General features: G+C 46.6%; 1 protein-coding gene across 1 annotated transcript in view; it reads right to left on the bottom strand.

The window, feature by feature from the left end:
* Window positions 1–25565, bottom strand: part of OGFRL1 (opioid growth factor receptor like 1) — a 160513-nt gene that overhangs the window by 11412 nt on the left and 123536 nt on the right. The window lies entirely within an intron of this gene.

Here is a 25565-nt window from a genome sequence, read left to right as displayed (position 1 = left end):
TGCAAAACAATACAAAGTTACAATGTGTGTGAGCCCACACAATTCCCACAAAAATACCCATAAAATGTCTTACGCACTCACATGAAAGTACAGTTCTATTTGTTTTAAACATACTATTTTAATAATTAACTATAATACAACAATATAAATAAATACTACAGGACATCTACTATATCTCTAGTTTAAAAAATGACACATGGGGGAGAATTACGATGTAGAGGGGATGACACCACTGTGGTCTGGAACCGACGACCATAGGTCGGCGGTTCTGACCACCTGATTTTAATGCGGATGTCAGAAACATCGGAAACATCCATTTCCCAATGGCAGTTTGTGTAGCAGTTTGAAAAGGCCTGCCGCACAAGCTGCCATTGAGAAATGGATGTTTTCAAACACCCCTGCAACGTGTGGCAGGCAACATGCGGTGCCTACCACGCGGTGAAGGTATGTTTATCGTACCCCCCCAGGCATCACAGCGGAGGGCTGGGGGCTGCTAGGGGCTTCTCAAAGACACTTTCACACAACCTTTCCATGTTGGAAAGGTTGATATGAAAAGGCTGTCGGAAAGTGGCATTATACTACAGACGTCCGAACTGAGCCAGACTCCACCATCATTAGAGGATTATGGTGGCTTCCGACGGGCTCCTTCAGCGCATTGGAATCTCCACGCAGGTTTCACTCCGAACGCCGTCATTCTAATACAGTGGTCAGACTGAAACCTACGATTTGGGGCAGATAGCCACCAACAGCAGGTGAGCGGATTTCCACCCGACATCGTAATCTGGCCCATAATTATTTTTATTCCACTGTATTGCCCCCACTGAGCAAACATTTCTCTTATAGGTAAGTTTGATTTGATTGTTCACTGCACACACAAAGAAGACGTGAAGAGCTGCATCACATCAGAATGGCTCCCATGGATGTTGCAGCACTGCCTGTTAAGTTTAGGGCTGGCACAAACACTATTGAAAGCCAAACAACAGGAGTGGCATGCACTCCTTTATAAAAGAAGACACACTGAACCGCCAATGAAACAAAACCATGCACTGGCCAAAAAAAAGTGGCAAAGTCAATTTTGTCCATCATGCTTGACTACAGCAACTATATAATGATTTTAGATGTTTGTTCTTTGTCAGAGACCTGAATCTGGATGATGAGTAAAAGGTTTCAGAGGGTCTGTCTGCACACAACAAAAACCAGGGCTAGTAAAATAAAGGGTGCATCCATGTCTACCTTACACAATTAGTAAAGTATTCAGGCATATTTAAAATAAGTTCAAATGCAACATTAAACATGATTTAGCTCTGTTGGTATTAAAATATCAACTAACACACAAATACAAAGTACACAATTAACGTGTACAATAAAAAAGAAACAGGGATGCAAAACAAAAGTATAATAATTTGTGATATCCGCTGTGCGGATTATACTAGCAAGCTGTTGCGAATCTTTAATTCTGTTGTGAACAAACACTATTCTCCAAATTATTATTTTAAATTTTATTTCAATAGCACATATTTAATAAAATAACAATTACTCAGCCAGTAAAATAACTTTATTTGGCTAAATAGCCATAAAATTACAAAAACATAAACATGCATTACATAATAGTCAATACTGTGATTGTTTTTAAAAACAGAAATAAAAACAAATTACCACCACAAAATACATATCACATAAAAGTACTAAGTAATGCATAAATGGGTGAAACAGATCAAAGTGCGATCAAAAATGTAAACCGAAACCCTTTACTTCATTCTATCTTATTCCCAGTCGGTGCATGGCATGCTCAAATCATACCCACAAATACCCTACGGCATGAACACCAGTGACACCTGGCATTCATAGACACATCGAGACGCTTGCTTGCAAGTTAACATCCTAACACTACACCCTTCATCTTTTTGATCGGTGAGCACAGGGTCACCCTCTGATTTCTTAATTTCTTGCTGGTTTTGACATTCTATACAGACTCTTTTACCCTTTGGCGGTATGTTATACACACCACCCGGTTAATATCAAACTTAACCCTGGTGAGGTGGAGGACTAGGAGTTCTAATATTTCTCGGACTCCCTTGAGACCCAATCCTCATTCTGGGCCATATGTAGGTAAATTCCAAATACCGACTCCGTAATACCGATTCATACCGAATCGGTATTAAGAATGAGGTAAACGTGATGTAGGTAAATATTCGTTAAACATTACCGATTCGTTCCTAATCGGTATTAAATACCGATTGTGACCAGATCGGTAATAAAAATGCATACCGAAAGGCTAATACCGATTCGATGTTACCGAATCCACACCCAAAATCGGAAATACCGAATCGGTAATTCGAAAAACAGCGTTTTGGTGAATCAGCCAATCCTGATACACCCATTTACTTCCCAAACAGGAAGTTGCCACACCCAGCCAGGTGCACAGGGCCTGGAGCTCACTGTGAGGCAGACAGGCAGGCAGGAGAGCTGAGGAGGCAGCAGCAACATAGACCACAAAAAGAAAAGAGAAGAAAAACAGAACAAGCATTGCAATGGCAAGCCAGGACAAGGAGAAGGAGGGAGGTGATAGAAAAAGAAAACTCAAGTTCAGCGACAAGGAGCTTGAGATCCTGATTGAGGAAGTCACCCAAGTGTACCACAAGCTGTTTGGAGCCCAGTCCCACCAAGTGCCAGACGCACAGAAGAGGCAAATATGGAGTGGCATTCGGGACAAGATCAATGCCATAGGTGTGACCCTGCGCACCATAGAGGACATCTGAAAGAGGTGGTACGACCTCAGAAAAACTGCAAAACAGAGGATGGCAGAGAGACATAGGCTGGCAGGGAAAACTGGAGGAGGAAAAAATCGAGCCCCAGTACCAACACCACTGGAACAGATGGTGGAGTCCACCATCCAGCGGGAGAGTGTGAGTGGCATAGGAGACGCAGACAGCTCCGCCAGAGCAGCTAGAAAACAAGGTAAGAAGCATGCCCAGCATGCTGCCCTAACCCCTCCCAAACCCCAACCCCCATAGTGGTAAAAGTGCTCCCACTCCACACCATGTCTTACTGCTTACCTGCAATGCATACTGGGTGATGTAGTCAGTGTGAAATCATGATCAGGACTGTCAGGGCAGCTAACACAATAGCATGGTAACATAATTGGACAGGTCAGGATAACCACTGTGCACTGTTGGCATGTACTTTAATGCAATGGCATTGCAGACAGAGCATTGAGAAAATTCACATTTGTGTCATTTCAGGCGAGTCATCTCGCAGTGCAGCTGAGGGCAGCAGAGGCAGGTCAGCCAGGCCAGAGGGGAGTGAACACGATGAAGACAGCATGGCTGCAGGGAACACCAGCTCTGCGCCATCGCAGCCAGCCAATCGTTCACCACAGACATCACCACAGCGCCAGGGAGGGCCGCAATCCCCTCTCACTCAGTCACCATTGCGACGTTCACCTACACCACCACCACCACCATCACCACCACCACCACAACCACAGTCAGGCAGGAGGCATGCCGTGATCACCCTCCAGCAGATGGAGGAGTCGGAGGAGGAGGGCAGCCAGCGCCAACAAAGTCCCATTGTAGAGAGATCCAACAGGGAGCGGGCTGGTTCAGCATCCGAGGGTGCGAACATCTCATCACGACGCCGCAGGGCAAGGCCGGTCAGTCCAGTGGAATATGAGCAGGGTGGCAGTGTGTTTGCTGGACTGGAAGGAAAGATGCTGAAGGTCCAGCGCCTGCAATGGAGGGAGATGAAGTTGTTACACAGGGAGGTGGCAGACATTAACAGACATATGCACAAGATGGAGGAGGGTATCAGTGCCATGGGGGAGAATATGTCTGCAGGGATGGAGAGGGTAGCAACCTCGGTGGACAACCTGTGCAGCCAGCTGGAGCAGGACCGTGTTGGCATGCGCCGACTGAGAGTGAGACTCCAAGACTATACTTCGTCGGTGAACCGGCTGGCCAGTACGACAGCACTGATGTGTCGCCGGTCCATCGCCATGCAGGAGAAGATGTCGCATTGCAGCAGGGATGTGGCCAGGGGGATGGTGTCCATGACCTCAGTGCTAGAGCTCATGCAGAATGCTAATGCCTCAAATATGGAAGGGGGGGGGACAGTGAGGAGGCTTCCAGCCGTGGTAGCGTCACACCCTCACCCACCGAGTGCAGGAGGCGTAGTGGACGTACTGTCCCAGAACAGGAACGGTCCAACTCACAAGTCAGTGTGGATGGGGAACATGCACGTGCAGCACGGGGACGCAAGAAGTGAAGGACTCTGGCTGTCCACATGCATGTGATGGGTGATGTAACCCATGTCCAATTGGACATTGCTCAGAATGCTGTAGGTGTGCCAAATAAACACCTGTACATGTAATTGGAAATGCCTCAGTGTCGTTACTCACTCAGAAGTAGTGTGATGTTATCTCTGCCCGTCTATGTCTCCCATCATGTTCAATTGCAGCACCAGCCGCGCTGGGCTCTGGCTGAGGGTTGTCCTCGTCTTCGTCCTCTGACTCAGTCAGTTCCACTGCAGTTCCTTTTTTGGTGGCCAGATTGTGTAGCATTGCACACGTAGCAATAATCTTGCAACATTTTAAGGGGCTGTACAGACGCGCACCTCCTGTTTTGTGGAGGCAACGGAATCTGCTTTTGAGCATACCAAAAGTGCGCTCCACCACGTTGCGTGTGCTCCTATGTGCCACATTGTATCTCCTCTCCCTTCGGGTGGTTGGGTTCAGATATGGTGTGAGGAGATACGGCCGGAGGGCATATGCGCTGTCACCTATGAAGAGAAGTAAGTGGCATTGATTGGTGTGACCAACAGCTTGTGGCAGGGTGTACATCAGGGTGTGTGACATTTACTTACCTAGTATGTGTCCGTCGGCAAATTCACCAGCAAGCAGACGTGTATGTATGCCACTGTTCCTGAAGATGTAAGCATCGTGGGTACTCCCGGGGTATTTGGCCACAATGTCTGTGATAATGTGTTTGGCATTGCAGATCACCTGCACATTGATTGAGTGGGTGGATTTGCGGTTCCTGTAAATGTATTCACTTGCTGCAGGTGGGCAGATGGGAATGTGGGTCCCATCGATGCAGCCGATCACTTGGGGGAAGTGGGCAATTTGATAGAACTCCAGCTTGGTTCTCTGCAGCTCCACCTGCGTACTGGGGAAGGATATGTAATGTTCCATTCTGTCCATCATGGCGTCTAGGAAGGTGTTGAAGATCCGGGAGAGGCAGCTCTGTGATACTCCACCCACTGCTGCTATCACACCCTGGAAACTTCCTGATGCTAGCAGGTGCAGGCAGCAGAGTACTTGGACATGGGGGGGGGGATTGCGTGGGCCCTTGGTGTCTGATGCTCCAGATAGGGTGTTAGGTCCCGTATTAGCTCCAGGATGGTGTCTGGGTGCAATCTGTATCTCTCGTGTATTTCAGCGTCTGTCAACTGGAACAGAGTGATGCGTACTCTGTACACCTGCTCCTCACGTCTCCAGATCCTCATTCCTGCTGCTCCCAGCCGTAGGCGCCTTGCTATGAGATAGAGGCCTGCCATTGTGGTCATACAGATGCATTTTGGGTGTGTTTATATAGACTCCTCCTGATTACCACATGCTCCAGAAACGTGGTAATTAGCGAATCGTTATCACCGATTTTGGCCAAATTCGGTAATACCGGGGTTTGCTACATAGCATATTTGGGGGTTTTACCGATTCGTTTCTACCGATTCGGATCTCATTGTTTCGGTAATTCCGATTCGGTGACGGAAGGTTTTTACCGATTCGTTATTATCGATCCTATTCGGTATTACCTACATCTCACATGGCTACATATTTGTCGGAAATACCGAAAATGAGCCATTTTCGATGTTACCGATCGGTATTTGGCCACCTACATATGGCCCTCTGTCTTTTAAACACCTTAAAGAGTTGAAAATCCATGATGTAGGGTATCTAGCCCGAAATGCATTGGGGAATTGTTGAAATTTGCAAGCCTAAATCATCGATCTGTATATTGACATGCATGTAAAAGCACAAATGGATGCCCTTTTGTGGTATTTTTATTGACACAGACAAACTTGTATGCCTCCCCCCTTGGGATACAAGCGGTGTGATTCGATGATGCTTTCCTTGGAGGGAAGCACACCGTTCTGATCCATAGGTTTGCCATAAAGGAATTGAGAACTAGATTGACATAAGAGTATAAAACTATTTATTATAATGCTTGTCGAGGTATCTATTGACAGGCAGATAATTACTCAATCCTCATTTTCTATAATCAAATCCTCATTAAACATGGTCAGGTCAACAAAATCCCTACTTAATTCCCAGGTCCTTATTAGCTGAATAATTAACAGGATCCACCTTAATAGTTTTGCTCCCATTATCACCAATTAAATGTATAGATAGTACAAGGTAGTTGTGACCACTTACACATTTCAGAGTGATTTTAAAATCAGCAGTTAACTAAATTCTCTTGACAGGAATATTAAATTGATAATGCTACATTTGAATGAAATGAAAACAGTACTTGTAGAGCACACAGTCACTCAAACAGAGCATCCTGGTGCTAGCTCAAAGAGCAATCCTCAAATCAACCATTGCAAAATAAATCAATTAAAAAATATCTGAGAAGAAAACAAGCGGGGGGAATTGAAGGAGCGGAGACCCCGGAGGCAAAGCTAGTTAAATTAGGCAATGACAGTTTATCTGGCCTCCGAGAACAACCAAGTTTGTTTTCAGGCTCTTCTTAAAGCTGGCTTCATTTGTCATAAGACAAAGAGGACCAGGAAGCTTGTTCCAAGCCTTGGTACCAAAGGCAACAAAAGAGTTGCCTCCTACAGATTTTTAACAGAAAGTAGGAGGTTTTAGTGAATCGGAATTTGAAGGTCTACGTGTCCTCTGCATCCTGTAATGACAGAAGCGATTGTATAAATATTTGGAGGCCAGTAACATGGAAGGACCTAAAAACCAGAACCAACAATTTAAAAATAATGCTCTTGTGAATAAACAACCTATGTATGAGAAATCAGGACCGGTTTGTAGTGTCCTTCCACTTTTTGCCTTCATTCTCACTACTAGGTGCTAGTTTTCTAACTCTGATTGTGCCCTGGTCTCTGCTAACCAGACCCAGGGCCTGTGCTCTGATTAAAAGTACATGGTTAGGTATAATTATAGTAATGTAATGCTAGACTGCCTGGTGCGGTTGAGAGAGTGTCAGTTGGAGTGTGGGGGCTGAGGAGCTATGGAGTCTGCTCCTGGTAGTCCAGCATAGTACCACATTGGTGCAATTGTTATGTAATAAGTGTCCTCTCGTAGGACTGTTTCTTAATTCTCCTAGTCCTGCATAGTGCTACACTTTTTAATCTCGTATGAGTGTCTATTAATTCTGCTAGTTCTGCATAGAACTACATTGATGTCATGTATCTAATTGTCCTTCCCTTGTGCTTATGATATTAGATGATGTGTATTTCCATTGTATACTGTTTTATATTATTGTTTTCCCTAAGGAAGTGTTGTGACTTGAATTGTTATTATGCATTGTTTCCCTTAGTTACCTGTTCCCTACTGCTCAGCAAGTATGGATGTGAGGAGGTGGAATTTCGGAGTGCTTGGTGCTGTAATGGAATGCTGGGGTGCCTAGTGTGGTGGAGAGAGTGTAAGTTTGAGTATGTGGGCTGAGCAGCCAGGAGGCTGCTCCTGATGGGACTGAACTTCCTATCTGCTATTTACCATCTGAATATGCTGGGACTAAGCTTAATAAACCTTACTCATGTAATCTACTCTATGCTTACATTTGGACTGCCTTTGGATTGTAACATTAACATTTTAAAAGAATTGTCTTTTTTGCCCACATTTCGACTGTAGCATTTAGAGAGAGATGGCAATCTGTGTCAATCCTCTTCTCCACTATGCTAATTTCTCAGTTGATTGCCACCATCATGGCGGTAAGGAAACTAGTGATTCAGGGCATAATGGAGGCTACAGAGTCTTTCCTTCCTTTTAGAGATAATACTTTCCTTTTACCCTTCACACAGAAACAACAATGGGGAGGAGGGGCAAGATAATATCATACCTTTATTGCAGCTGTCCCACTTGAAGACAGAGCTAAGAGACTTTGGGTCTTTTGAGACTTTGGGCCCTGCCCAATCTTGGCGAAGATGGCTCTGCCCTTGGCCCAGGCTTTCGCTCGAGTGTGTTCTTCACAGCGGGAGACTTTAAGGCATTATATAGGGAGAGGATGTCCCAGGTGTGAGTGCGCTTTCCCATGCAGCCCCTCCTTCAACCAACTACGAACGATCTTTGGACTTGCAGTCCGTGTTTCCGTGACTAACAAATAAGTAGTGGCTTCAAGCTAAAGCTATATGTTTTGAAATGTATTTGATACGTTTGATAACATCTAAAAACGAGATGCATCTTTCTGCCTTTTTTATCTAGCTTACCTAATGGAATGGAAATCTATCTTTACACTTGTTCCCATCCAAACTTTTGTGTCGGTTTCAATGTGCATATGTAATCTACACATACAACAAATACATTTGATTTAGCTGTTGAACCGTTTACACCTTTAGTGTCGATCCCTTTTTGATATTTAGAGCAACTCGCGCTTAAGGCTTCGTAATTTTTTTCCACAAAAAGTTATCCATGTAGGATTTGTGCCCTTTCCCCCCCCCACAAACTGGGGATTCTGAAGGTAACCAGGGTTTCAGAAATCCCCTGAAGTGAACCGACAAAATAGCCAAAATATAGTAAATTTAAAACATTTTTGTTTTAAATAGAATAAAGGTTCTGTGCAACAAAGCATTTTTCCCCCCGAAAAATGGCATCAACTAAAGGTTTGCTGTGATAAGATTACCATCAACCTTTTTGGTTACATAAATATATAGGGGTATAGTGCATAGTGCAGCAAGTCACCTTTCTGTGCTGAGTGATAGGGAAAAGACAGTAATGTGCCATACTTAGCAATATACAGAACACTCCTGTCATTTCCCAGTGCTGGCAAACAATATGTTGCCCAGCCTGAATCAAATTTAAGAGTTGCGTCGCTCTTGCGCCCTGTTGCATGGTGCAAGGACAATGCAACTCCTTATAAATATGCCCCATATTGTATGTGGTTGTCCAAAACCTGCCAATACCCAGGGCCAACAATTGAGCTGCAGCTTATAATGGATACTTAATTTTCTACCAATCATGTTTCAATTCATGAAGAAAATGTAACAAATTAAAAAACGGGGATGCAGGAAACCTAGGCACTTCTGAAATATGCCATAGCTACTTGGTTTAGAAATATTGGTTATTTGTACAACTCTGACTGAATTTGAGGTGAATACTATCACGCGAGTTAAAAGGCATCTTAAAAATGTTGTGCTCACTGGAATTCATTTATATCAAACAACAGTGTCTCAACATGGGTATCATTTAAGGAGCAAATATAGGCCGCACAATCAATTGCAGCGGATTTGATCCGAAAGAGGAGAAATGCAGGGATACACATTCATGTAAGGTACTTGTATTAGACATGTTGGACATATCAAAGTTCATATGTACAAGCACATGGGAAGGTAGCACTGCGTTACATTAATGAACATGTAACCAACAAGATACTGTGCACAAGTGCTCATGGAGTTTGTGACGGCGCAAGTGACATGTGACGTAGAATATACAGCGATGGGGGAGGGCGCGACAAAGGACAATGTAAAACAACCAAAAATTTACATATTCAGGACACCCAAGCAATTAATGATATAGAATTTTAGAAACACAATTGGGTCAGGTGTCCGTGGAGAGGGGCACCAGGAATTACGCTGTGAAAGTCGACGGCGTTTCGGCCTGCAGAAGTCTAGGCCGTCATCAGTACAGGTTACATTTGAGTTAGAAGCAGTGCTATGGATAGAAGAAAAATGAATCACAGAGGAGAGATGAAAGGGGAAGTCCAATGACTCCTAGATGAGGTAGGCGTAGGGTCTCAGGACTGTCGCACAGGATGCTGGGGACAATTAACGTTTAGCTATGTGAAGGAGTACAAAACAGGATGAAGGCTGTGTCCTATGAATGGAGCGGAGTGGAACAAGGGGACGGTGTAAAGAAATGGGGTGTGGGTTGTGCGATGGTCCTAGATGAGAAACTGAGCATAACTACAGCGTGAATATAAGGGGTGAGGATGTGCGAATCGGTGCAAAGGGGGGGTATACTTACAAGGAAAGGGTAACCTGGTACAGTCCAGTAGATGCAAGGGCATCTGTGGTATCCTGGAAAAAAGGGGGAGAGTACCACGTAAACCCTGTGAAGTGGAGGGGGGGATTGAGTAAAAAAGTGGAGGCACGTCTGTGCAGGGGACAATACTCACTTGCACAGATGCTTGATCGGATCGAATCACAAGAAGAGTATGGTGGCTTGACATCTCAAGTACCTGGTGAGCCAGGTAAGAAGGTGGAGAACCGTGAGGTACGGGTCATGAGTGTAGGGGGTGCTATGTGGTCGGCAATGCACAGATGGTCCGCAATACTTACTTGGTGAATGCAGTAGCCAATCCCGTTAGTCAGGAAGCTGGCATTAGTCCAGTGGAGACTACGGGTTGCGCTGTTAGCAGTGAATTCATACGTGCTGGGGGTCACGTGAGCCGTGAGACGTGAGCCGGAAGGGAGAAAACTGGAGCGGAACCGCTGACAGAGTAGCGGCAAACAAGAGAAGAAAGACTTAAAGGGGCCCGGAGGGCAATTGCAGATGCGGAGTCCCAGACCGGGTGGCATGAGAAAAAACCATTGTTAAGCAAGTTCATAATATTGCAGTTACATCCGATTGTAATTAACAGTCATCAAAGGGAGAAAAACGCATACACGTTAAACACTGGGGATCATAAATTGGCAGGCAACAATTGATTAACAAATGATGCACAACCCATCAGGGAAACCAATTAGATCAGTAAGTTAAGACCACAGTAATTATAATACAATATAAGGCTAGAAACGGATATCACAGTGAGTTGAATTGTCTTGAGTGGGTGGTAAACTCAGGGAGGCCAATGATCATGATCAGACAAAAGGAAAGGTTTACATTGTATTATCATCACTGTGGTCTTAACTTACTGATCTAATTGGTTTCCCTGATGGGTTGTGTATAATTTGTTAATCAATTGTTGCCTGCCAACTTATGGTCCCCAGTGTTTAACGTATATGCGTTTTTCAACCTTTTATGACCGTTAATTACAATCGGATGTAACTGCATATTATGAATGTGTTTTAATATGCTTTTTTCTCATGTCGCCCGGTTTGAGACTCTGCACCTGCAATTGCCCTCCGGGCCCCTCTAAGTCTTTCTTCTCTTGTTACCCGCTACTCTGTCAGCAGTTCCCCTCCAGGCGCTCTAGTTTTCTCCCTTCCGGCCCACGTCTCACAGCCCACGGGACCCGCAGCACATAATAATTCATTGCTCACCACGCAACCCGTAGTCTCCACTGGACTAACGCTGACTTCCTGACTAACGGGATTAGATCCTGCAAGATTGATTCCTACTACCCCTGGCATTCACCAAGTAAGTACCGCCGACCATATGCGCATTCCAGACCACTCGGCACCCCCTACACTCCTGACCCGTGCCTCACGGTTCTCCACCTTATTCCCTGGCTCCCCAGGTACTTGAGATGTCCAGCCCCCGTACTCTTCTCATGATTCAATCCGATCAAGCAACTGTGCAAGTAAGTACCATCCCCTGCACAGACGTGCCTCCGGTGTTTTACTCAATCCCCTCCACTTCACAGAGTTTACGTGGTACTCACCCCCTTTTTTCCAGGATACCACAGATGTCCTCGCGTCTACCGGACTATGCCCGGTTATCCTTTCCTTGTAAGTATCCCTCCCTTTGCGCCAATTTGAACATCCTCACCCTTATAGTCTCGCGTAAGTTATTCTCAGTTTCTCATATAAGTCCACAGCGCAACCCCCACCCTATTCCTTTACACCTTCCCCTTCTTCCACACCGCTCCATTTACAGGACGGCCTTCATCCCGTTTTGTGCTCCTTTACATAGCTAAACGCAAATTGTCCCCAGCATCCCCTGCAACAGTCCTGAGGCCCTACATCTACCTCATCTAGGAGTCATTGGACTTTCCCTTTTATCTCTCCTCTTCTGCCCCTCCGAGGTCCACGTCTCCCTGTGATTTATTTTCCTTCTATCCATAGCACTGCTTCTAACTCAAATGTAACCTGTCCTGATGATGGCCTAGACTTCTGCAGGCCGAAACGCCGTAGACTTTCACAGCGTAATTCCTGGCGCCCCTCTGTTGAAAATGACAAAAATAGGTATACATGAGCGGCGTTCATTTATGTTCACCACAGCCGCTGTTGAAAATAGAGTGAAAATCGCGAAACATTGGCCACGCCATCTTGCCAGCATAGGCCCTTTTGCGCACACGTAAACGGCATCCATTTTGGGTGCCATGGCCATCCCACGCTCCGCAAGCCATCTATGATTCACCCTAGACCCTGCAACCATCCCCGCTGTCCTGATTCAACACGACCAAATGCACTGGGGTCGTAAACCCTGCCCGCCCAACAAAGCCCCAGAGTCACTTCCTACTCTAAACACGCGTTTGTTCTTTCATCCCCTGCACTTGAGCTGAGCCTTCCGATAACCCCCCCAACTGCACCTGGCCACTCGATACGGTCCCAGGCTGTAAACCAGGCCCTGTGGACGCACCTTCCTGCCCCCACACCACGAGACTTGTTATACCAACAGAATTACTTGATCCTATCACCCAACCCTTTAGATCCGATCCTCCCCACACACTTCCCTGCCCTAGTGGAATGTCCGGCTGTGAGGTGACAACTGTCTGTTACATTTGGGAGGGGGAACGACATCTGTTAGATTTGGGTGGGAACAGGCTTGAAGCGGGGATCCCGAGGATGTCTTACCGTACATCAAAGCATTCTCAAGGACGTGTTTCATGCAATAAAACCATAAAACTGTGTATAAGAGGAGAGGCTGCAGAGAAATTGGCAAAGCACCTCCCGAAGACATTCTGTGTGTGTGTCCGAAATGACAGGCTCTCCTCATGAGAAATAAAACCTGTTCTTGCATTCCAGCTTCCAGCGCCTGTCTCTTTATTTGGTAACTATCTGTTATGGGAAATTAGAGGTGTCTTGCGCCGACAGCCGGGGCATGGCAGAGTAATTGGCTGTTTTTCCTCAATTGGCGTCCCAACGCGGGGCTTATCAGCGACATGTAGGTTCAGTGAGAGAGGTCCTGACGACGGGGTGAACATCTAAACGATTGGAGTATACCTGCCTTGAGAGGACCCTCGTCTGGCTGCCGATTGAATGAACTTCACCGATTCTGAACAGACCTCTCTCGAGTAACCAACTGTCCTGACTGGGATCCCACAGGAGTGCTGCGGTGAAAATTGGAGTAAGAGGACGATCGGGCGCTGGAAGGGGAAGGTGAAGAACTGTCCGCGTGGTCCGGGTAAGGTCGTGTAAACACGACAAATTGCGAAATGATTGTTTGATTGTTTGGAAAATACTAGTATTACTCTTCGAATTGTTGGTTCTCTTGGAGATTCTCTGTCTGCAAATGGAGAAGAACAGAACAGGTTCTCTCTTCCTTTGCAGGTAGTGAAGGGTAGGTAATGCAGACTTTTGTCCCCGTTGTAACCCGTCATGCCTACTTTTCTCCCCCACTGATTGATTGATTGTTTGCCCGAACAATTGTTTGTTCGAGGATTGATCTCTTGAGTTTCTCCGTCTACTAACGAGGAGGAATGGAAAGGTTCTCTTCCTTTGCAGATAGTGAGGGGTAGGTAGCGCAGACTTTTGTCCCCGTTGTAATCCGTCGCGCCTATTTTTATCTCCCCACTGATTGATTGATTGTCCGAACATTGACTGTTCGATATTGGTTCTCTGGAGGTATTCTCCGCTTACAAATAACGAAGAATAGAGATATTCTATCTAGTCTTTGCAAGCGGTGAAAAGATAGGTAATGCAGACTTTTGTCCCCGTTGTAACCCGTCATGCCTATTTTCTCCCCACTGATTGGTAATTGGTTCTACCCGGACCGTTTATTAAAGGTAGATCATCCGGCTCCACCGGATGACACCCCAAAAAAAAAAGACATATATAATGCGGATTAGCCGCTGTATCTTTCTAAGCAAACTATGGCATAAAAATCGCTGAGAAAAACAAAAAGGAATTGAACAAAATCAGTAGACCGCTGAGGGGATCCTTCTGACCCCGCTAAAATAGAAACACTAGGAACAGCCCTTCACGGGAGATATGAAACTAATGGGAGGAACCGAGCTCGACGCCATGATGGCAGCAAGGTAGCTCGGCTCCGACGCCCACCCCGCCCAATAGCAACAAACCCTAGACAAATAAAATAAAAATAAAAAAATCTGCTGATACCTATCAGTGTTGCCAGATTGGCCTAGACCACACACACAGTCGGGCTATATTTTTCCTGGTTACGTGGTGACATTTTGGTACATTTTTGGTTTGTACTACAAGTTGCCAGATTATAAATATATATACAACACTCCAACAAAGTAGTATGCTAAAACACTTTATTAGACAACTATTTACATGGCAGCCTGCTGCAACTCCAATCCCAAAGCATCCGCCGTCCGCTTGACGCTGCCCCTGTCCCTCCTTCCTTCGAGTAGCAGCATTCGGCTGCTTTGGGCTGTCTTTTAGTCGGCTTTGGGCTATAAAAAAGCCTACAAAATCCATCGGCCTGCGAGGCGGCATCAGTGGCGGACCGTTGTGCGAATAGGCTGGAGGCAACACAAACGCCGAGACCCAGACGGCACCGAGGTGGTGTCCAGCAAGTTGTTGCACTGGTCTGGCCATCCTACAATGCTGCGCCAAGAAATGGCGTGGGGTGCCCTGGGGGGAGGAGACGCGAACGGGCCTCCCCCACCTCCCCAGGTGGAGGTTCCTCAGGCGACCCCTAGCGTTTCACTCGCCGACCAGCTGCAGCAGGACGCCCATTAGCGTTTCACCTACCGGACGGCTGCACCAGGACTGCCATTGGCGTTCCACTCGGTTGGATGGCCGGGGGACCCGCTCCGGTGGCCGTGGTGAAGGACGGCTGCTGCAAGACTCTCAAAATGGCAGTCGGCTCCCCGGATTCGGGCCTGGTCCACTAGGATGGCACTGGGCTACCATGGAACTTGGATGCTCGCCTGCTCGGGCTTGAGTCCCACTCTTGAAGACATTCTCTCCGATTTAAAGATTCTACGAGAGTCATTGGCCCTCGACCCCAATGGACTTCTGGCGGGGGCGACCGCCACTGTTGCTCGATCATTTCCCCATTTGGCTTGCCTCTGCCCCGGGTGACCGCCGCCTTGTCCTCATCTGGTGCCGTGGGAGAGGCAGATTCAGCGCATCGGCGGAGGGATGCGCCTGCTGTCCCGCTCTCCGGAGCGGCCACGACATTGCCATGAGATAGTGGTGCTCCCATGATGACGCCAGCTTTTTGTCCAAATTACCAAGAGACACTGTAGACTGCCAACTCGATCAAGTTCCAGCAGGGCCTCAGCGTGACCCGGTAGGGAAGATTTTGCTTTCGTCACCTTTGAGTCACAGTTCATGCTACCTGTTCTTTCTATTGGCATTAATGAACTTTTTGAACTTCCGAAAGGGGTTCTGGTCCGGCCGCTGGTTACTGGAGACATTTGGACTATACTCTGGACCCGCCCGGCCTCGCCCCCAAAATGGCGCCGAAATAGGCGGGACTTGCGACTCCTTATAATGTCCCGGTTTTAGCCTTGATGTTATGGGACATGCATGTGGTCTATGTGTACGTGCCGGAGGGGAAGAGCACTGACTGGGCCTGCGGCCACCCTATTTTTGATGTTGGGTTTTTATTCATTAACGATTACTGTATTATGGTAGCATCGAAGTGGGGTTACTTGTGGTACTCGCCCACGATGTGCATATGGACGATTTTATTTTTAACTGATCCTGCAACTGTCAGTCACACTCAGTTTTTCGATTAAATGACTTACTTGCCCGTTATGTATTATTTCTATTTATATACTACAGTGTAATCCCGCCTTACCTTATGCACTTCCGGTCGGCAACGTGGCCGGCCTATATGGTTATAGGCCCGTATTTGTACACTGACGTTTTTCCACAATAAAGGTTTTCAAAAGGATATATGGAATCGGCATCCTAACGGTCGCCTGGATTGGTAAGGTTTTAAATGATGGTAGTTATTTCCAAATAGTAAAGGACAGAATTAAGCACTTTGAATATAAAAAGTAAAGGGATATGGTGTACAGAAAATGATGCGAAAAGAATGGTAAAGATCTGTTGTATTTTGCATCTCTGCCGCATAAGCAATAGATAAAGATCCTGATACTTAGATATATATACCTATGAAATAGGACAATAGATCAAACTTTTAGTAGCCCCCTCACGGGTCAAAATCGCCGCCCCCACCGTATTTCTCAAACCAGGGACCTCTGCCAAAAGGCCGGGAACTGCCTCCCAGAGAGATAGGCCAGGTACGAGGTAAATAAAACATTTTCGTGTTTACGCGCGCTGATGTGCTTTGAATGCTGCCCCCCCCTCTTTTCTTTTTCTGCAGGTTACATCGGAATTTCAGCCGAAGTATGGAAGAAGACTTGAAACGCACCGTGTTCCACGCGAAAGATGAGCTAACCCTGGGAGATGGTACATCGTATGCAGAGGCTATCTCTGGGAGCGTGAAAAATTGTATGGTATGAATGTGCGCGTGTGCCCTGATTCGTACGGTATGAATGCGTATGTGTGACGCACGTCTGGACGGTATGAATGCGTATATGTGGCGTACGCCTGGACCGATAAAAGAATGCTTTTTGTACGACTGAAGCGTGGATCGAACGATTAATGGAATGAGAAGAATAGACCCGAACATGGTATCAGCATGTGACGGATGAACGAGAGTATAGCACACTCCTTACTCAGAAACGACGTTCTCACTCTCTCTCTGGAGCTAGTGAATGGGAGCATGGCCTACATCAGAAACTTGAAAGGATCACTGCAGTACAACGAACCCGGCCGATATCTCAAATGTATGACCAAATAAATGCGCACCACTGAATTAATTAATGTGCTGACTAAATAGAAAAGTAAGAGAACCCCGGGTTGGGGTTCGCCCGAAATCCGCCCCTGCCCGGAAATAAGGGATATTGTCATGTTTTAGATTTACCCCCCCTTCTTCTTCCACCCTCATGGAAAATAGGAATTGTACCATTACACGTCCGGCTGACACCCCCCCCCTTTTTTTACCTCAGCTTGGGTCATCGCCTGCCCAGAGTTTGGAAGACTCCACCGTGAGTATAAACACGACTGGACTAAGTGTCCGACCGATTAAGAGGAGTAAGTATTTTTGAAACGAGGCCTCCAACGAAGTGTCTGCTATTAGGTAGAAAGGAGAGTAAAGGGCTCGACCCCCAAATGAACCAAGTAGAATACTGGGAGTGCGCGACACGCATGAAAAAGGGTCCTTTTGCCCAAAATAGTTCCTTGGTTTTTTTCATAGGATTTCGTACTTAATGTATGTACTGTTGTACCCTGTCTGGTATTCGTGTATATGTAAACGGTGAATTTATGTTTTCCCTCAGCTTGTGCTTTTATACGTAAAACTGACCCGTACTGTTCTATGTTGTGTGTGCACTGAATAGCCTATTATTGTACACGTTTCTCTCTCTCTCTTTATGTTGTACGTGTACTAAGTAGCCTATTTGATGCGCACAACGCTCCCTCCCTCTGAGGGCTCCATTGCTCTCTTTTGAATAAATGATAACACTGTACCTCGCCGGTACATGTACAAATTGGCCTTAAACACAACAGTGTTTGAACAAATTGACAGAAACAAAACGATCGTATTCAGCCATATTACTACCTCTCCTTTCTGTAAAATGATGGAATTTAATTGGTTAAGAAAGAAAGGACAGGTGAGACGACTGATGTCCCCTAAATCTGGCCCTTAAAGAGGAGCTATATGTCAGTGGCTCTTTGTTCTAGCACTTTATTAACACCACCTTCATTGTTCAGATTACCCCGCCCACTGCGCAAAAACAGAGTGTCCGAAACGCCCCCGTTTTTCCAGAATAGTCCCAGTTCTGTATTAGCCGTCCCAGAAAATTTTAAGAAATAGAGCTGATGACCTTGTTCTCTCTTAAGATAAATCGTCCAAACTGATAAAGGTTAGCCGTTGCTGCCAAAAAAAACCAAAAAAAAAACAATGCTTAACGTGCGTCTCCCCCCGCACCCCCCACCCCCCCTCCCTCCCGTGAAATAAAATATAGCTCAACAGGTTTCGTTGTAGAAAGACAAGTCTCTACTGGAGGAGCCGGTTTAAAATTGATAGACCACGTAGTTGATAGATATCAGACTCCTTGCAGCGTTTTACGAGTGTAACCGGGATCAACACCTAATAGACGTAATGATGAAAATGTTTAGGAATACTTGCAAACGTGCACCACAGCAATGATTTATGAGTTAGCAGCATACCCCGATGTAAGGATTAATAAGCATCCACCCTATCGCGACCGATGAACGTTTCCCCAGCTACTTGGAGTTGGGAGAGAAATTGAAGTGTGTAAACGTCTTCCCCTGCCAGTCCTCTAAGACTTGTGTTTTTTTTTTTTGTACTCGTATGAATAGCGTGCAGTTGTCGGAGGAGAGGGGCCGGACGTGACGCACAGCCTGACTGCAGATCGTGGAACATCTATGACCTCGACCAAGACGGAGCCGCAGAGCAAAGAGATGCGGGACGAGGCACCATTCTCAACATGGAAAGAAAAAAAAAAAAAGGCATGGCTGCCCAGAAGCCCCGGTCTGTTGATCAACTCGTGCCGGAAGTCCCAGCCCATCGAGCCCGATTGATGGGCCCACTTGCTTGAAATTTCTGCTCTCCTTGGTCCATCCAGATCCGATCCCACTCCACCCTCTCTTCCCTCGGCCTACCAAAGCACAACCCCCCCCCACCCTTTTTCCGCATGGGGTTTTTCTTTGAACTTGACTTGAACACAACACACAGGTAGAATAGGGTTTGTCTCGGAAGAAGAACGGACTGCGGGTACCCCGCCTAAGGTACCTATGATAGACTAGTTAGGGAACGGGACAGACAGGACTGTGGCTTGAGAGCAAAGAATGGCCGCATCCCTGCGACGCAAAATCTGGATTAGAGCTGGACGCATAGCTCCACCGCCGGTGCTCAACAGCGCCAACAAAAAAAAAAAAAGGAAAAAAAAAGAAGGACAATGAGAGCCTACCAGTGATGGCTCACTGTAATAAGACACTGGAAAGAAGAACACCCCCTTTTTTTTAACTTTACCACCCCCCCGACTGTCACTTGTATTAAGTTGAATTTCTCTCCCAACCACTTTGTATTGATTATCGCCCAATAGAGCTTTCGAACCCTTACACCGGTCACTTTCAACTGCATATGAATGACTAAGAAAACTTTAACTCTGTACCATGATGATTGTAGGACACCAGTCACGCACTTGAACATGCTGTCTAGTTTGGATCCCCAGGGAGTCTAGATCTCAAAGTAACGTATTTAATAACACTTATTCTGCCAGAATATTTTTGACATTATGTTTGTATTCGAACGGCCTTCTTACATCATCTGAGTAATGTCCCCATCTCCAGGTCTAACGTATGACCCAGCTAATGTAATTTTGTATGCACTGCCTCCTCGCCTATCGCATTGACTGCCTATGGTTCTGTACGATTCTGTTAGCATTTATAGCAAATTTATTTTCATCTGCCTGTAATACATATAGACTACCAAAGACCCTAGACATGAACAGAAATGAACTAACTTATGATAAAAACTGGGGACTGTTGAAAATGACTAAAATAGGTATACATAAGCGGCGTTCATTTATGTTCACCACAGCCGCTGTTGAAAATAGAGTGAAAATCGCGAAACATTGGCCACGCCATCTTGCCAGCATAGGCCCTTTTGCGCACACGTAAACGGCATCCATTTTGGGTGCCGTGGCCATCCCACACTCCGCAAGCCATTTATGATTCACCCTAGACCCTGCAACCATCCCCGTTGTCCTGATTCAACACGACCAAATGCACTGGGGTCGTAAACCCTGCCCGCCCGACAAAGCCCCAGTGTCACTTCCTACTCTAAACACGCGTTTGTTCTTTCATCCCCTGCACTTGAGCCGAGCCTTCCGATAACCCACCCAACTGCACCTGGCCACTCGATCCGGTCCCAGGCTGTAAACCAGGCCCTGTGGACGCACCTTCCTGCCCACACACCCCGAGACTTGTTATACAAACAGAATTACTTGATCCTATCACCCAACCCTTTAGATCCGATCCTCCCCACACACTTCTCTGCCCTAGTGGAATGTCCGGCTGTGAGGTGACAACTGTCTGTTACATTTGGGAGGGGGAACGACATCTGTTAGATTTGGGTGGGAACAGGCTTGAAGCGGGGATCCCGAGGATGTCTTACCGTACATCAAAGTATTCTCAAGGACGTGTTTCATGCAATAAAACCATAAAACTGTGTATAAGAGGAGAGGCTGCAGAGAAATTGGCAGAGCACCTCCCGAAGACATTCTGTGTGTGTGTCCGAAATGACAGGCTCTCCTCATGAGAAATAAAACCTGTTCTTGCGTTCCAGCTTCCAGCGCCTGTCTCTTTATTTGGTAACTATCTGTTCTGGGAAATTAGAGGCGGCTTGCGCTGACAGCCGGGGCAAGGCAGGGTAATTGGCTGTTTTTCCTCATCTCTACGGACACTGGACCCAGTTGTGTTTCTGAAATTCTATATCATTAATTGTTTGGGTGTCCAGAATATATAAACCTTTGGTTGTTTTACATTGTCCTTTGTTGCACCCATCACCATCGCTGTATATACTACGTCACATGTCACTTGCGCCATCACAAACTTCACGAGCACTTGTGCACAGTACCATGTTGGTTACATGTTCATTAATGGAACGCAGTGCTACCTTCCCATGTGCTTGTACATATGAAATTTAATATGTCCAACATGTTTAATACAAGTTACCTTACATGAATGTGATTCCCTGTGTTTCTCCTCTTTCAGATCAAATCCGCTGCAATTGATTATGCTGCCTATATTTGCTCCTTAAATGATACCCATGTTTGAGACACTGTTGTTTGATATAGATTACTGCCCCAGTCTCCTTGTGGTTTATGTGCTACCTCCTGTGGTCTGATACTGCCTGGAATTCATTTATAAGCAAATAATTGAGAGAATATCAATTGAGAATAACAAACATTTGCTATTCTGCGTTTCCACCCTTCTCCTGATAGAAGTGGTAGAACCCATTTTGGCGATTTAGTAGCTGTGGTACTTGTGGCTGGGCTCGGTACCTAAGGAAACCTACCAAACCCCCATATTTTTGAGAAATAGAGCTGAGGAGACTCCAGGGTGGTGTGACTGGTCTGGATTCCAATATGTTTTCTTATCTAGAATGCCCTGGAAATGTTAAACTTTGGATACAATCAAGCACTTTCCTCATATTACTGTGAGGTGAAGTTTTTGAATTTGTGGAAAACCACAAGATTCCCAGTACCTAGAGTCCCCACATTCTCCCGATAAAAAAACTGCATTTCATTTGTGTGGTTTGGCATAGGACCCATGAACATAATGGGTCCCACAACGCAACGTGGAGACATCAAGCTCTTTCTATGAAAATTAACCCATTTTTGCAATGTTGGTAGCTACCCAGCTCAGTGTCACCTAGGAAACTTACAAAACCAAGGGATTTCTAAAAACATTTGAAGGAGTCGCGGGTGGTGTGATTTGCATGGATTCTCCTAAGCTTTCATATCCAGAATGTAGTGCAAATGTTGCACTTTGTCTATATTTACAAATTTGCATTGCATTCAAACCGCACACCAGCTCTGCACTTCTGATAAAAATGAGGCCTCGTTAAGGTGACATGCCTGGGCGTAGTGGTATTATTGCCTCTTTAGGGCTGGGGGCAGTTGGAAGTAAACCCACTAATCTGCCTCCCAGGGGCAAAAGACTGTTGTGCTTTAAGGCGGAGGGAAAGGCCCAAAGCTTTCTCAGGCTGCCCCACCCCATTTTTTTTTAAACACTTTATCCCTGATATCTAGTGGGCTTTCTGCACCTCCGAACTGGCCCACTGAGACAGCAGAAAAACTGCTTGGTTTGTTATGTGCAGTACGATGCCTGGGCAGGCCACCCCAACTCTTTAAGTTTCTTTTCAAACATATTCTTTGCGTCTAGATGGCTTTATGTCCCAACTGGAGGCAAGGGGGTGGGCGGGAGTCACTTGGGAAGGTTACAACTGCGATATGTAATTGGCGGAGAAGGGGCAGGGGTGCACCGATGCATGGATTAATAACTCTTTTTTTTTAACCAATTTTCCACAGTGTGTTATGGAATTTCTGTGCCCCTAGATGGGTAGACTGGAAATAAAATCCCCTAATCTGTCCATTGGGCACAAAGATTATATGGCCTGTTATAGAGTGGTACTCCACACCACTGGAGTCAAGCTAGCCGGGCTGATGAGAGGTGTTACCTCGAAACCGGTCCGGTCCTCGGATGCTTGATTCCGTTCTGGGAAGGACATGGCTTTTGTAGTTCGGACTGGACTGTTCCCATGGGGCACAGGGTCAGAGCTGATTTGCATATCGCCATTGTCTAACCCAGGGTGGTGTGGAGTGCAAAAAAATGATGGATTTGGGCCCAGATCTTTGGACTGGGATGAGTGTGTGACATTGATCCACATTCGGTCCATCACCTGTTGTGTTTGCATATTCCGCCCTAAGTGCGCTGGGGATGCCCAGACGTGGGTCCCAGGCACTCCACACCACTGGAGTCAAGCTAGCCGGGCTGATGAGAGGTGTTACCTCGAAACCGGTCCGGTCCTCGGATGCTTGATTCCGTTCTGGGAAGGACATGGCTTTTGTAGTTCGGACTGGACTGTTCCCATGGGGCACAGGGTCAGAGCTGATTTGCATATCGCCATTGTCTAACCCAGGGTGGTGTGGAGTGCAAAAAAATGATGGATTTGGGCCCAGATCTTTGGACTGGGATGAGTGTGTGACATTGATCCACATTCGGTCCATCACCTGTTGTGTTTGCACTGTTATAGAGTGGGGACATGCACTAATGCCTGGAAAGAATGTCACCATTCCTTCATTCAAAATAAATAATAATAACCTTGGCATCTGGGGGGGGCGGGTGGTGAATGGAAATAAATACCCCAATCGCCCGCCACCCCAAAAGACTGAATTTCAATATCAAATCTACAAGGGGCTTGGGTACTATTCCATGCCCATGGGAGATGCTCCCTCCAAAAACATTATGCCTAAGGGTGTATGTAACCGCGGGACCAGAAAAGGGCAGGAGACGTGTTTTAGTGACTCTGGTTTTTAATTGCTCATACAGTGCATCGGTACAGGTTTTGCGAACTGTGGACCTTCTTGGTGATCTGCTTCTCTCTTTGCGCTGTTTTCTACGGGTTCCCTCTTCTCTCCTCCGGACCGGACTCCGTCTCTTAGGGGGCTCTGGAGGCTCCGTTCTGGCCGCCCACGCCGACGCCGATGGGGAAAAGGAAAAGAGAGGCAAGTATCAGAATGGATCCACAGGAATGCAGTGGGACACACAAGGATGGGGTAGTGAGGGGGAACACGTAGTACAGTGATCCTGATCAGCTCGTTTAACTCAAGGAGGAGGGCGAGTGCTCGTGCTTTTCCCCCGGGAGACGTCCCTCAGGTTCCTCCCCCCCCTGTCCACTAGACTTCTGGCTTTATCGGTGAACCACCCCAGGAAGCGATTACGCACCTCAGTGAGCCGTACCCCTCCTGGCGTACGGCTGGGCGACGCGTGTTGTTGGCCTCCAGGCGTTCCCTGTTCCTCCTCCGCTTTCTCGCCGTCTGCTTCCTCCTGCAATGCTCGGTCCGAGCTGCTCTCGGAGATCAGCTCCCAGGTCCACTCCCGATCCGTCGGCTCTCCTTCAGAGCGAGGGGTCTCGCCGATCCACCTGATGCTGCCGCTCTGCTTGTCCTCGCTCTCTCCGCTTCCTCCTCTCCTCCGCTCCTTTCCGCTGCTCTCTCGTCCTTCTTCTCTCCGCTCCTCCTCGCTGCTTCCCGCCACTCCGCTCCTCTCCACTCTGACCGCTCCTCCGGTGTATAGACACACCTGGTGCTGGGCGTTCTCCTCCTTTATCCACCTGTGAGGCTCCGCCTCTTCTACACCTCCGGACTGGTTAAAGGGCCATACGTCCTCCTCGTTGCAACTGTAGGTGTCGGGGCTGTACCACTCCGAATACTGCGTGGGCTGTGGAAAGAAGAGGGGGGGGTCACATTGGATCAGTTCGCGCCCTGTGGCGGTGCTCGCAAGGGGGACCCCGTTACAGTGTATTACAGGTTGGCATCTAATAGCACCGACGGATTTCACTTGCACATCGCAACAATAAAAATTAAATGGCCGTGAGATGTGAGAGATGTTCTTTTAAAGAAAATCCTTCTGGTGCTGGCACCAAAACAATTTACCTGCACGAGTAGTGGATGAACTGTTCACGAGCACAACAATCTTACAGTTAACGGATTATCCACTGCAGTTAAGTATTCAAATACACCTCTTTTACTCTATGCTCTACATTTTGCATTAACTGCAATCTGTGCTCCAGGTGAGAGGTGTTTAATTCACAAGCAAAAGAATATGACACCTGGTTTTTATTGTAGCCTATGCAAAAAGAACAATTGATGGACAGAATGCAGAACAATGTCATACAATCCCCCCAGAACAGAGCTCCCCATGCCATTCCAGTTTGACCAGTCCAATTTAAACCCTGCCATATGCAAATCAGTCTTGACCCTGCGCCCAATAGCAACAGTCCAGTCCAGCCCGAACTACCAGGCCAGGTCCTCCCTGGACTGGAAACAAGCTTCCTAGGACCAGATACAGGGTTTCATCCCTGATCAGCCAGGATAGCTTGACTCCAGTGACATGGACAGCACCGGATCCACGTCTGGGCATACCCGTCCCACTAGGGTGACAAATGGAAAAAGAACAATTAATGGACAGAATGCAGAACAATATCATACATTTATCTCAGTACAGCGTTCTGGGCCTAAATCCTTCATGTTTTTGCTCCCCACGCCATTCCAGTTTGAACCAAGTCATATGCAAATCATCCTGGCTGATGAGGGCTGAATCCCCGAAACCGGTCCTAGGATGCTTGTTTTCGGTCCAAGGAGGACCTGCCTTGGCAGTTCAGGCTGGACTGTTCCCATGAAGCACAGGGTGAAGACAGACTTGCATATGGCCCGGTCCAAACTGGGGTGGCATGGTGAGCAAAAGAATGATGGATTTAACCCAGATCTCTTGACTGGGGGTGAATGTTTTGATTTGTTCTGCATTCCGTCCAGCAATTGTGTGTCTTTTGCTTTATTGTAGCCTAAGCAAAAACTGTTTTTTATAATGTTATCTATTCCACCAAATAATCAGTATAAGCATACTTTGAGTGTGGTGCAGGGGTCTTTCTCTATACGTCATTATAACTTTTTGCTATGGTTTATGGATATCTTGATATGTGTTTAGCTTTCGTT

This window comes from Lissotriton vulgaris, chromosome 6 (assembly GCF_964263255.1).
Source record: "Lissotriton vulgaris chromosome 6, aLisVul1.2, whole genome shotgun sequence".
In the NCBI taxonomy this organism is placed as follows: domain Eukaryota; kingdom Metazoa; phylum Chordata; class Amphibia; order Caudata; family Salamandridae; genus Lissotriton; species Lissotriton vulgaris.
Note: the sequence above shows the minus strand (reverse complement) of the source record. Positions and strands in the feature narration are given on the sequence as shown.